General features: G+C 42.7%; 1 long non-coding RNA gene across 1 annotated transcript; it reads left to right on the forward strand.

The window, feature by feature from the left end:
• Positions 1-2,610: 2,610 nt before the first annotated feature.
• On the forward strand, positions 2,611-14,447 carry LOC134173656 (uncharacterized). Its single transcript, XR_009968421.1, has 2 exons — positions 2,611-2,725; positions 11,803-14,447. It is a non-coding gene; the product is annotated as an uncharacterized LOC134173656 (long non-coding RNA).
• The last annotated feature ends 436 nt before the right edge of the window (positions 14,448-14,883 follow it).

The raw sequence follows: 14,883 nt of genomic DNA on the forward strand, positions 1-14,883 counted from the left end.
TTCCGTAAAAAGTCAAACCAAAGAACTACTTTCCATGTTTCTGTTTCTAAAAGTGAACTTTCAAAAGAAAACTCTGCAGTGGCTCTTCCATCACAAGTGGTCTAATGGCAGTGATGGGGACACACAGAGTGCGGAGCAGAAACACTGATGGTGCCCTTGGGAACAGGGTCCCCTGCTTACCAGCAGGCCCTCTGATATGCATGAAGGGCTGGAGCTTGGGGACTTCAGCCACCAGTTCCTGTCTGTAGGGAGGCTATTTTACAGCCATTTCACATCCCTCCTAAGTCTTGTGAGCAATACAAAGAGATGATTTTCCCTGCCCCAGGGTGAGCTATAGCACTTACTTCCTTGCACAGGAGATGCCACTGGAAGGAGAACAAGCAAAACTGAGTGTGGATAGAGATGTTTGTGTCAGAAGCTACTGCAGCCTCTCCCAAAACCAGTTCCCACTCCATGAACCCTGCCTTGTCAAGCTGTCAGTTGACCATGTCTCTGGCATAAGTGGCAGGATTATGATTGCTTTGTTGCCACAGGCAAAAACCTGCTCTACCTGGAGCTAGAACCAGTTTTGGGGCTGCCAGGGGCCAACTGACTATAAATGCATTTGAGGAGAAAACAGCAGCCTCTATCCCTACCCATAGGTCAGGACAAGTTTGATCCAGCTGTTCCATCAACATGGAAGAACAATGACAGTTTCATTGCACAACAAATGAGCTGCTGCCCAGTGACTCAAAAACCCCAGGTCTTTGTTGCAGCACTTTATGCTGACTGTGTTTCTGTGTTTTTATGGTGCATACATAGACTGCAGATCAAAGGCTATTTCTAGGTCATTTTACCTATAAGACTATTGAGGTTTCCTGCTAAATCACTGAGGACAGTGAAAATTTGCAGTGTTTTCATTTAACTTGCACAGTCAGCACACAGTAAAATTAGAAGGTATGTCAACTTGGGTTTGAGTACCTCAAAGAAACTAAAATGCTTAAAACCCAAACAAAAGCCAACTTATAAATCTCTTGAAAAGTCCCAGAGACCTCCAATCTGTCTGCTGACACCTCCTGCCCGTCTCTGACCCTCCTAAATCAAAGCATTTATCTAAAGTACAGAAGTTGACAGTTTGCATTTAATAAGAATTGCTTGTCTTGTCAGCCTGCAGAATTCTTGCTCCCGCTGGCCATTTCCTTGATGATGTGTTACAGCAATGCAACAGCCAGCAGCTCTTACAGAAATAGATGTAAAAAGTGGCTTGATTAATTTTAAATATGCTCATTCTTGACGACGAAATTGGGTTGTATGAAAAAGAGGGGACAGTTATAAGGAAACGGTGTGTGTTTCTACTAGCAGAAGTTCTGTTTCAGGGGAGTGATTACTGTTCCTGATAACACATCATGGTACAATAACCAAAAAGCCCACCACATTTTGCTTTTAGGTATTTTCAAGGGGGTTATGTTTAACAATAATTCTGAAACAGTTTCAAATTCCTGGGCACAATTTTGCTCATCAATAAAGGTAAAGGTCTATTACACTGCAAGAATAGGGGGAAAAAAGCTTTGTGTAAACATGTGCTACTTTTGCATCTCTGAAGTTTTACAGACTTAGGCTTCAGTCCCATGCACCTCCACATGGGGTTTTTCTTTACCCACATGCTGTAAGTGAAGCATTTGCCTACATTTTGTAGAATGTAGATTAGCATCAGGCTGTAGTTTTGAGAAACATATATTAGCTTGCATGTCATGCACCATGTCCTTTTAATAACGTAAAGTTAGTATTTAGTGCTGAGTACTGTGCTAGCCATCACAAACCAGCATCCTGTTATGTTTTAACGATATTGAAATTAATTGGTTGTACTTAACTTTCCCCTTGTTTAGAAGAAAGGTCTTTTCTGATATACTGCAGAATACACATCAGATGGAGGCAGTTGTCATTAATACTAAACAATATTCATTTGTTTACAAGCATTTGCTCTTCCCTGGAATGGAAAGGAACTGTGCAGCCTTCCCGGTGATCACGGATGGCTGCATCATCTGAAGCAGCCTTTGAAATTTTAGGCAACTTCAGGGCTGTAGACCCTACTTGATAGTTTGGAGACGAAAGCCAAGTGTGTTGGGACCAGTTTAGGTATAAAGATCATCCAGGATATAAAGATCATCAGGCTGCTTGTAGCAGCTTAAGATCACCAGGACAGTCCTGCTGCCTGTTTTTCCCCTGCGGAGCTGTTGTAGCATCTTCAGGGGCGAGAAGGGGCAGGGGGGAAGTGGGTGAGTGTGTCCAGGCCCAGTGATAAGGAAGGATGGGCAGGGTGGCTGAGGAGCAACAAACCCAGCTGAAGCCCCTCAGCCTCCCTCTCTTCTTAGCTACAGACCCACACTGATGCCTTTCTGGAAGGCTGAGGAGTGTAGGGAAGTGGGTATGTTGGAAGGGGGGGTGACATGGCTTGTGAAACATTAGCAAGGCAGTGTGGGTGGAAACATGGCACAGCAAGCCTGCGCAGACTAAAGTGATGACACCAGGTGGCTAAGGATATACAATATCTATAATGTACATCTTTTATACGCACATACTGTTTGTGTATGGTCCTGGTGTGTGATTTCTGGGTTCACTTTTACCAACAGTACTCATTGACAGCTCTGGAAATGCCCACATGAACCTCAGTCTGTCAGAAGCAGCATTAAGGTGTGCTGACCTCTGTTTCTCAAGACTTCATGAGTATCTTCTGTCCAGCTCACAGGTGTTTTTTGACGTTATTTCCATCAAATGTAGATGGTAACGGACCTAATACTCTTTTATTGTCCTAGGCTGTCAGAATAGCTTTAAATATATGTACTGGGAACCTTGATCAGATATTTTTATTTAGAATAAATTCAATTCTAAATTTAGTCTTCTTGATTAGAAGCAGCATGCTTTCAGTGCATATTTTCTTTATTTTGTGGACTACATTCTCCAAATATTGCTTAAGAAACTACAAAAAGGCAAAATACAATATTTTAAATGTCTATCTTACTCTTGTTTAAAAGGGCTGAAGTAATAAAGATGATTTTAAAACAATTGTTTCTGAAGTGGGGTTCAGGCCTGTAAAATGAGTTCAGATTAAGATGATGATGCTGGAGGTGCACGGAAAAGCTTTGAAGTAGGTATTTTACAGAAACTTATGATTTAAAATTGAAATGAATACTGTATTGAAAATCTAAGTATGCAGACCATGACATAAGGCTTAGAAAAATGCAGCTGAGGTTCTGTTGACAGGAGTGGAAGGCAGCTTACCTTGTGCTCCTCTCTCCAGGGGTGCTTGTGAGAGGCCCAGTTCATGAATCTCACTGTTGGACAGTGCTGAATCCTGTCCTATGTATGGTTGTAGTGACAGGGATTATTTGGACAGCTTAAAAACTTGTGACCCTTTGTTTGCAAAAGGCATTTTTAAATAGGGGCATTTTAGGCTGTACAAGTGATCTGTGCTTCAGTGTAGAAAAGTATTTCTTTAGTTCATTTTTCTCTTAAGAAACCCCATTCCAAGACAGCAATCTCAACTTCTGGTCCTGGTTAAGAAGGCATCAGGCAAGGGAGTCAGGCTTTTACAGTCAAGTTTATGCAAACATGTGCACCCCCCACACCCAGGTTTGTTTTGTTATAAGGCAAGTGAGGGTCACCCAAAGCTATAGCAAGGGAAGTTGAGCCTTAGTCCTGGCACTGACTGCTGTACTCCATCTATTTATATTTAAAACAGAGTTGTGATTTAGGTGCCTGAGGTGTTAGTTTATTAGCTGTAGTTGTGTAGTCAATGTAAGCTTGGGCTTCTGTGGTACTTGGTCTGCAATGTAGAGCAGACCAATGGAGTGGTTTCCTTTGTGAGGAATCTGCCCTTGGACAGCAGCCTGAGTTGTGCAGATCCAGGTCAGAGCCCACCTGGGTTAGCAAGCGTCAGGCTTTAAAGTAATTAGAGAAGCCAAGTTGTGAGATACTGCATTTCATTTGGGAGTCCTAAACCCAGCATGGCCAGTGAAGCTGCAGGAGTCCAGGGCATGGTGTGAACCCCCTCCTTGGCCATACCCAGATCCCTTTCACAAAGGAGGGCTGTGATGTGGCTGAGAAGCCTGAAGCTACTCACTGCCCTCTCTGCTCGGCAGAGGTTTCCTGAGCATGGCTTCAGAACTGTTCTCTCGGGACTCAGTACGCAAACCACACTGCGCAGCCTTACACCCTGGGCTCAGCCTCCAGAGGGGAAGTGTGGGGGTTTCCTCTGGTAACAGAGCTGTGTTAGCAGTCTCCATGCCAGGCTGCGGTGAGGAGGCAGTGTGTGAAAATGGCCAGTGCCAGCTGGCTCACATGCCCTCGGGACTGCTTCCTTTTTTATAGATATAATTTATCACATGAAAAACTGTATTAGCATAGCTCAGAGTAGCCCTGAGCTCCCTGATTCATTTGAGTAACTTCTGGGAATCACAGACACCCTCAGGAGTGTCTAATGCAGGGAGGCAGCCACCAGCTCTCTTGTATCATCATTTCTACACTGTATTTTCATTGGGAGATGCAGACAGTCATGCTTAATGAGGCAGTTCCCATTGCAAAAGCTACTCTGTCAGAAGACCAAATTTCTGCTTGCAGTTCACCCGTGATGGCTCAACAGTCCACACACAGGGTGCAGGTTGGGCTGACTGTGGTTTTAGCTGTATCTCCAAATCTCCCTAATATGTTATTTTTACATATATGTGTGTGTAAATATGTATAATATATGTATTATATACAATATCTATAACATATATACATACAATGCTTGTTTTTTTTTGCGTGTGTATATATTTAAAATGTTATTTCTACTGACAGTCTTACTGAAGAGTCAGTTATAGGCTTCCACAGTGTGTCATGACACAGAATGCTGCTAACAAGGTGGTGGGCTGGCACTGATTTTGAGATTATTTTTTTAGTAATAGACACATTTTTGGTATTGACAGCATTAGGCTCTGCAGTGTCTACTAGGACCATGCTCTTCTGGTTACTTGCCACATCATCAACCCTATCATTTCTCTTACACCTCTGCATTATGTTTTTATGCAGTACTCAACTCCAATTCAAAAGTTTTACAGGGCAGTGAACCTTCTATGTTTTCCACCTCTCTCTGTAACTCCAACTGCAGTGCACTTTATTTAATTCACTGAAACTGCTTCTCTGTTAATTGACCATTTATAATCCACTGGAACCATAACAATGACCTGTGCATTAAAATGAGAGTAATGGAGTATCCCCCGCACACAGAGCCAGCCCACCTTGAAAGCCTTGACATTACCACCATCCCACCGGATTAGAGGAGATGTGGTTTATATTAGTGACCTGAAGAAGGTTCATGCCCTCTGGGAGAAGGCTGTTCCCTGGAATGGCAGTGTGATTAATGGTTTATTTACAGCACTGACATCAAGGCTGTCAGGACTCTTCATCAGTCTTTGATGTAAAACACACTAAGAGGCCCTAGGTCATTCTTATCTGCTCAGAAAAATCAGAAATGAGGAGCTGTTCAGTGTGGCAACGATTCTGGTACTAGTATTTTCCATAATGGCAACAACAGAGGGAAATTACAAGGTCAGTTCTACTTCTCTGGCCTAACTGGTGAGATGCTATGACCACAGAGAGACTGGCAAGAGAGAGCTATTGACAGGTAATGTGGTGAGAACATACAGATGCCTACAACAAATCACAGGACCTTGTAAGGGGTGAGTGCTTCAGTTCTTCACCAATCACAAACCAGGATGGACTTTTCATGTCCTGGGTGGAGTTGAGCTTAGACAGATATCTTTAGTGATTACTGCGTGGTCTGCAGCACTGCTGTGTATAGACGCTTCCAACTTTTGATATTTAATACTTTAATACTACTTTAGAAAAGGCTTCCACTCCGGAACACTTCCTTTGTTTTCTTGCTGAGTTGGCTTAGTACAGTCTGATTTTCCTCAGCTCTGTGTGCTGGTAAATCCCACGCAGCCTGCTGCTCTCATGGGCAGCTGAGCAGTGAGATAATGTAGAGGCAGTGTCAGCCCTTTTCCTCAGCCCACTGGTGGGAATGGGCTTCCTGACACCCAGCACGTTTGCAGGGGCAGTCACCTCCTCCCCTGCCTGGTCCAAATCCTGTGGTGCAGAACTCTTGCATGAGAGCATTTGAGTTGGGCACCTTACAGTTATTGTGCCTGTGGTGCTTCGGTTCTGCATTGCCTTCACAGGGGACTGGCTTAAACATGGCTGAGATGCCTGAGAAGTTCTCCTGGGCCCCGCTGAAATGATAACTGGATGAAAACCAGTTACTGAATCTGAGCCAGATAAGACTGAAAATAGTGCTGGGGTTGGGGGTGGGGAGAAAGCTATGTTGGAGTGCCTCAGCTTCCACAGAATTTCCCTCTGTTAAGAGGTCTGGCACTTGCACTATTGGCATGTTCCAACCTACTTGGCTTGGTGTGGGCTCCTTGCTATTTTGTGGTGCCTGAGCAACATGACCCCATGAGATAGCTCTTCTGCATGTGATAACCTGGCAGGCTGCTTGCTTTCTTACTGGGTTAAGATCTACACACAGCAATCTATGACTTACAGGAATATGCTTACGATATATGCCTCTGAATCAAGCCATTGATCTGAACAGGGCCCTGGTTTGTTCAAAACCCTGTTAAAAGGGTTGCTTGGCAGAGCTGGCTTTCCAAAGCACATTTTGCTGGGCCCACTCTCTCCTTGGCTTCTTGTAGAGTACTGTATTGAAATTAGTGTATGTAGTGAGGACCACCCAAAACAAATGGTTTCCATTAGAACTAACGAGTCCTTACGCACAAGAGCATAGCACGTATGTGCAATAAGACCCAGAGATTTCTCAACAGATATTACTTTTGGGAAGCCAAAAGCCCCAGGATGTAGTAGGAACAAACCACCCAAATAAAGCAATCAAGAAAAAAAATGCAGAAGCAAATTAAAGTTTGTGCACAACAAAACCAGAGCTAAACAAAGCTGCGCTTCTCTGTTCTAGCTAATCCTCTAAAAGGTCTTCAGCCATTGCAGTAGATGGCTTCTAGCCCACATGTGAAGATCTTACTATTAGACAAATGATTGCAATTAGCATTCTAGCTGATTTTACTTCCTGAAAGCGCAAATTGCAAATGGTTCATGTAGTCATTATTTGACATTCCGTCTAAGTTTCTTAGGGAAATAATTCTCGGCTGTGGACCATTTGCAAGTATTTCATTCTCAGCATTTGACCTTTTTTGCTGTTTCTAACTTAAATAGATTTTTCTTTTTTTTTGGTTGGATGCCCCTTGATTAGTCAAAATCTTGTATGTCAAAGGTGATGTAAGAGCGTAAAACCTTAGGTGCCCAGCTCTGGTTAAGCAGGTAAATACTGGTGAGCAATACTCAGACACTTGCACTAGAATGCTAACAAGTATGCACACACATCAGTGCCAAAAAATCCAACCCTTTTGGTGCAAACATTTCACACAAACACACAAAAGAAATCCCAAACTGTGTGAAAGTTTTGCAAGAAGATGCAACCTTGGTTTCTAGTTTTACCTAAAAGCTGTAGTATTTTTATGACGAGTATTTCTGTTCAATTAGTACAGTTTTCCTGTTTCTCTTCCCCTCCATTTCATGGAAGATTCGAGGTAATAGAATTTTATGTGGCTAGTGAGTCACAACCAACATCCATTATACTCAGTGCACACTATACAATTTGGTATTTTCCAGCTCCCAGGGAAAGTTGCATCATTTTTTCATTTTCTAAAACTTTCCCAGGCCACTCCCTTTGTAAAGTCTGTTAAAGGGCTTCTAGCCATTTTGTGGTCAAGGCTCTGTCCCCTGTGCAGCGTGCTAGTCCCAGAATACCCTTTGGTAAATTCAGAACAAAGTTGGCCCTACCCTCAGAAGCCCCCACTCCCTTTCTTCTCTCCCTTTTCCATCTCCATATGGGAACTCAAAAGCCTAAATTATTAGATGTTGCAGAGTCTGTTGTCAGCGATGAGTAGCTGCAGTATAGAAATCAGCAAGGGAAACCTGGATTGTCTGGCACCTATCTTGGGAAACACTCAGACTTGCAGCCTGGTCCTCTCCTACTGCTCTTGTCTCACTGTCACTGCCTAAACCTCATCCCTGGCCATGCACATCTCTTAGTTCCCCCCACGTCAGCCAGAGGCATCCCTCTGCTGCTTTGCTGCCTGCCAGCCTGCCTGCTGCTGGAGGGGACGTCAGGAGCCAGAGCTACACAGGGCCTGTCGTCCATGGTGCTGCAGTCAAAATGTGCTGGGCGAGGAGCCAGCGTGGGTTAGAGAGCACTCAGGTACCAGCAAGGGAGCGCTGTCTTTGGGCACAGGGACGGACAATGTGGAGCTGCCCTGGGCTGCTGACAGTCAAATTCGTGCTAAAGAGCTCCACATTTTTGTTAGTCTTCTTCCTGCCTGCAGTGACCCTGTGGAAAACAGAGACTGTCCTCCCCTTACAGGAAGAGCACAGACTGCTCCCAGGGAGAAGAGGTGATGTATTTACGTGTTTTAGGTGACCAGCAAGACAAGGGTTAAAGTGCAGCTTTGCCACAAGCTCTGTTTTAGGTACAACTCAAATCAATAGCAGCTGAATCATATCTGCTTCCCAGATCCCTTCCTTGGGGGAAAAGCAGCACTGCCAGCATCCTGCATGACACACAGGAGGACCTACCGGTTTGCTGGTCCTGCTCACAGCCCTGCAGCCAGCTCCCCACCCACCCTGCCTACACAAGGAGGTGCAGAGATTTTATCCAGCAATCAGTGCAAGGCAGGAGCAAGGGACTGTAGGCCCTTTTACCCAGTGCCATATGTTAATGGGATGGGCCACAGCTTGTTTCTGAAGCCTAATTTCTGCAGCAGAAATTGCAGCTTGAGCGGGACACTTTGCCTGCACTCCCCCACAAACAGCATGCCAAATTTCTATTCTGTCTGCTGTATCCAGCATCTAATATTGATTCTTGAGTCTGACATAACCTGCACTGCATCGCACAGAGTTCTTGCTGCGGAATATATTGCAGGGTCTGACGGTCCTTACACTGTATGTAACAGTTCTTCAGGTGCCAGATCTTTCCAGTCTAACACACAGCAGATGTGCTTGCAGTCTTGGAGCTGTTTTGAGAAACAGCTACAGTCAATCTATTTTCAGATCTGGCTGGTTAACTAATGCGTCCTTGCTTAAGGGTGAATGTTTTCATAACTGCCCCCAGGAGTATCTCATAATTTTTTCTGTCTATGAAGCATTCCATTAATGAAAATCTATCGCCAGATTAATCTGTTGATATGATCTGTTCTTTAGAAGTTTCTGTATCTGGCTGGAAAGTTAATGGTTAATGGTCAAGCCTTGACAAATGCACTGATTCATTTTTGCAAGAAGTTACTGCAACTTTTTAATTCTGTAGGCGTTCCAGTTATCAAATGCCTGTGGGTTTGGATGATGTGTCTGAAACACAGCTAAACTACAACCCAAGTGCCTATGTAACATTGGCAAACTGAAAAGCAAAGCTTTTCAGAGTACTCCGAAAGTACTCTGAAAGAGAGTACTCCAGGCACTATATCCTTAGGCTTCGCTTGAAAAGTGTAAGTGTGGAATGGGTATAACACTGCTTCATCACAGTTAAAGAAAAAACTCCCATTGACTTAACTGGGAACAGCATCAAAGCCAAGCAATAACATCTGATGATGAAGCAAATGGGAACCTTCTTGCACAAGGAGAAACACGACATGACAGTGCAGTGCATTGCTGTGCATGAAGTTTTGTTTGACAAGAGCTGAGTGTGAGCTATCCAGTCTTGTTCCTTGCTCACAGAAAGAAGCAGAGTTGACACTGGAGTTTTTTACTATACTTTTGAGCTGTTTCTCTTCCTGTCAAAGCAGAAGCAAAAGTGTTAGCTAAACTAGTGTTTTTTTTTTACACACCAGGCTGCAGAAGTGGTTTCCTGCAAGGATGAGCTGTGCTGTATTCAGGATACAGGAATGAGGCTCTGGTATGAGATGATAATGTTTCTCCCTGTTGGCTTGCTGGGCCATTGTCCTTTCCAACCTAGTTAATTTTATGATTCTATGTATGGGAAGCCCAAGTCCACAAAGACAGCCCCTAAAGACACTGCTCAACTACTCTCTCAACCTGGAAGTACTCAAGTGCCATAAGCCTCCCCTCTTCTCTGGGCTCTTCAAGCACTTAGGGCTCCTGTGTTTTCCCAGTAGTGCCTAGCTCACTGCTTCAGGGCTTTGGCTAGGCTCAGATCCATGACTAGATGCTTCTCTGCTGAAGTCCCCTGGGGTACCAGGCATGCTGAGGCTCTCAGCATGCATTGCTTGCCATGGGTACAACAGCCCCTTGTAAAGCAGTGGAGGATGCTTCTGTCTTCTAAAGGATGGTTAGAGATGGAGAAGTAAGTGGCCTGCCTCTTTCCATTCCTGTTCTTCCCTTGAGCTAGGATACATGGATCTAGCTGTCTCCTCAGTTTGAAGGCACTCAAACTTTGCTGGCCAAGCAGAGCCCTGCCCCAGCCTGTAAACTGCTGTACTGGGAAACACTGCCCTACTCCCAGCTTGCTCTGCAGTATGTACCCACCTTGTCACACCAATGGCTGAGTACCAACGAGAACGTGGTTCTGACGAGACCATGTGCATGGAAGGATGTTTGCAGTGATGTAGCTGGCATGTTCTGGACAGCATGGGGGCACAGCCTGATGAGAAATCAGCCTCATCCTGATCCTTGCTCAGGAGGCACAGGACTAGGAGTCACAAGCACCCGACAGCTGCCTTCAGTGTACTGCATTCACAGTCTTGCCCTCTGTCCTCTTATGCTTTTGTACTTGTCTATTTGTGTCACAGGATTTAGTTTCAAGTCAATTTTACTAGTGTAAATTCTGATATTACTCAAGGGAGCTGGGCTTTACTGGCAACGGGTGAAGTGTAAAGTACAGCTGAAGGAACAACATCTCAGCATAACACATTAGCAAGCACTGAGTCAGCACAGGCACAACACTGTAATCAAGAACATTGCCTGTTTACTTCAGCATGATTAATATCAATCATCTGCTCTTCGTTAAATGGTTAGATCCTTGATAATAGGAAATTTCCTGGAGTTATATTTGGAAATCCCATCTTTCTCAAGGATTTACCTGCTGGCTCTTCACCTCGTTTGGCAACAGCAATGGTGCTGGCACTGGGCTGGCCAGCACCAAAGCGGATCCAGCTGGAGGTGCTGGATGCTCAGGAAATGCCAGAGACAAATCAGAGCTGAAAATTAATTGCTTTTTAATATAGCTCAAATCTACAGGCCATGTGTCAGATAAAATAATGCCTGAGATAGTAACGTTGTTCCCAGCTATGCTAAACTTTAATCTGCATAAGGCTAAGAGGTTCCTTTTAGACCTTGGTCTTTGACATGGAAACAATTACTACTTGAATGTGGTCTCTTTTTCACTGTCATCCTGAATTTGCCTTGCCTCTTAGCAAACTAATGCATGTCGAAAAGATTAATGGATTAAACATGGCCAGGGATAAGCCTATTACACTAAAGCCCTTTAAAATCAATCCATAGCTTGTAAAGGAAGAGATCACCTGAAATACAAGCCTCGGGGAATATCTACAGGGTGCTGTGACCATCCCTATGCCATGGCTGTTGTTGTAGGCACAACCAGACTGAGCATGCCAGCTCTGAGTGCCTCAGACCATAGCCAAAGCTGGATACTGGGACTAGTGGAGCTTCTTGCTACCTCACTGCCACCCAAGCCCTACCCAGTATAGCCAGTTTTAGTATTGGGAAAGATGACTTTACTGAACTGTTTCCTTTGACTTCCCAGAGGTTTCTTTTGCAATTCGTGGTCTGAGCTCAGACCCCAAAGCAACTGGCCCAGCAGATCTTGCCAGTGGCATCTTCCACTCTGACTGCCCATGGAGCTTCACACTTCCCTGCAGCTCCACAATGTCTCTTTTAGCATTTTCTCAAGAGGTTTTGAAGAATGTTTCACAAACAACTGGCCTAACATGCTGAAAAAAATACCCATCTTGTTTATCCATGCTCCAAATTATTTACCACAACTGGTCTTCCAGTATAGTTTACACAACGCTTGAACAGTTTATTCCATAATTTACAAGTTATCTTTAGGTATTCTTAAACATTCTGTAAAGTTTGCTTTAATGGATTATTATTTCATATATAAAAAGGTACATAGAGGGATGAGAAAGTGTGACCCTCAAAATCAGGGCCCTTGGTAAAGAGAAGGAATCTACTGTTTTGCTTCCAGAGCTGGTACTACCTTTCTGCTCCAAAACACACACTGTGCGTTAGAGCACGAGCACGTGGGGTTTGCATCCACTGGAAGTGTCACAAACTGGGGTCAATAGAGATCTGGTTCCTTTGAAGTCAACTTTGCATGTGTTTGAGCTTAAGCCAAAGGGATTGCCACGCAGTAGGCAGACAAGCCTTATGAAGAGCCTTATGTCCTTCTCCACAGCTCGGCAAATCAGCAGCAGTTAACCCAGTACATCAAGATTTTCTCAAGTCAATCTCTTAATTTAATCTCAAACCTGCAAGAGCTGACCATATCTAAGAATGCAAGTATCTAAGGGAGTTCATCTTACATGTGGGGAATATAATATTGGATCCAGCTGGAGGCAGCATGAGCAAACGCCACACAGCTCCCAGAACACAGTGTTCAGCCCACTTCTAAATTACCTGGTTGTGTTGCACTTACCTGGCTTCAGCTGACTGCAAATTCTAGTCGTTGATCTGCTGTAACGTGAAGGCTTTATACTGACTCTAAGTCTTTTGATATTGGAAAAGGAGATGAACAGATTAGCTGCAAATAAGATACAGAACAAGATAAACTCTTTCAGGAAAATCACTTCCATGTCAAAGAAAAATTAAAAGCCCAACAAGCAGGCCAAGCAAAATGAAGTGAGAATCGCTGATCCTAGCATTAAAAAAGAAGCCTTTGGTAAAGTACAGAGGGTCTTGCAACCTTGAGTCAACCAATAGTTGACTAAAATGACAAGTGATTTTGACCATCTCTGATGAGCTGTTTTCATATGTAGGGAAGCTTGAGTTTTAGAGGTGCTTTCCCATCCTTTTCAGAAAAATTATCTCTTGAACGTATCAGGTGATAAAATTGTCACATTGACAAAAATGAAAGTTTTTGGTGTAGAATCTGTAACTATTTAAATAAATAATATTACAATTATTTTTTTTTTTTAATAAAAACAACCTTACAACGAACCTTGCTCTTTTAGATAGTGTTTACTCTACGCAGATTTGACTGATGTATTAGAACTTGATTGATGGTCCAGAAATGCTCACCATATGTCCCTTCTCTGTATTCCAGGAGACTGGATAAATATACAATGCTTTCTTGAAATGAAAGAAGATTTTATGTGAGTCATGTAAATAAAATATGGTACTTTGTGAATAAAAGAGATTTTATCCCCATAGATATTCTCATCTTTAAAAGCACGATATCTTTCCATTTAAGTAGAGACATATAGGACAATTTGTTCAATTTCAGCCACATTTGTCTTTAGATTTTTATGAAAAAATGGCTTTTTCCTTGCCTGAGAATGTTTTTGTCTTCCTTTTTCTTACTTTAGTTCAGAATGAGCTTCATGATGTAAATTGTATTAACAATTTGAAGTCACTGTAAAGAACAACAACAAAAGTGTTTTGTCTTACTGCAGTAGCAGTGTGAAAGTTTAGATACTGTCAGGAGTACACAGGGACTCTGAAGGGTGTAAGGTCATTAGCTAGGTTTTTTTAAATCCATTCTCTCTTCATTTCAAATGACCGCTGGAATGTCATGAGCATTTGTAAATCACTGCTTTTGCCTTCAAGGTATGTTGAATCTTTGTTGTGGAGAATGACCATAATGCTTTAAAATCTAACTGACCATCAACATTTCCAGATGTGCAAAGAGGACTTGATTTCTTTCTCAAAGCTGCTTTTCAACACACAGCCAAGCCAGCAATGCAGTTCAGAACATATGGAAAAGGCACCAAGCGTCTGACCTTCTGCTGGAAGAGATCTTTACTTGAGATTTGTCCAGTGTGTATCTTACATAGAAACTAGTGCTAAGTATACAAAGCAAAACCACATTTTTGGCTTTAGTGAAACAAATTGCAGCCCCTGACACTCCAAAAGAATGCAGGCTACAGAAAAAGGAAGAAAAAAGATTTAACACATCCAAAGTAAAAGAAATCCAACATGCTTAAATCCAAACCCTCCCAAATACCATATTTAAGTGAAAATATCATGGGAATAATTTCCTTTGATAGACATAGTATTTCTGCCCAAAAGATCCCGTGCACGTCTCTTTCTGCATGTACTCTACATCTGCAGTAATATTGATTTTCATGATTTTTAGTTATTGTTGATTCTTTAATAGAAAACTGAAGTGAATAATACTATTTATTTTTGAGAAGAGAAATTGCTCATACGAATTAAATAATTCATGTAAATTGGTGCAGATTATATGCATGTATTCTATTACACATGTAATACAACTGCTAATATCATACTTCCTTCTTCAAAAAAAGAGTCTTTTGTTCTTTGTCTCTTTTCTTCTCTCTCTATAAGAAAGCAATGTACCTTTAATGGAGGAAAATTCCCAAAGTAACAAGCAAACACAAACCTAAAGCTTGATTTAATGTAGTAATGCTATGGCAGTAAATGAGGATTCAGGAAATCTCCTATTCCAAATGTATAGCTAATAACAGATACTTAAGGCACTGTTATAAAATATAAACTATTCACCAATTCTTTGCTGGGCTGTACTCCAGGGAAACTGTATTCTGCACTGCAGAATTCTAGGGCTGACAGAAACGTAAATAGTATAGATGTCTATATTGGAAGAAGATTTTGCTTTTCCACATTGAAACTATCTCAGAGAATTCA

Source organism: Pezoporus occidentalis, unplaced genomic scaffold (genome assembly GCF_034315485.1).
Source record: "Pezoporus occidentalis ecotype Australia unplaced genomic scaffold, CSIRO_AGI_Poc_V1 ctg1, whole genome shotgun sequence".
NCBI classification, from domain to species: Eukaryota; Metazoa; Chordata; class Aves; order Psittaciformes; family Psittacidae; genus Pezoporus; species Pezoporus occidentalis.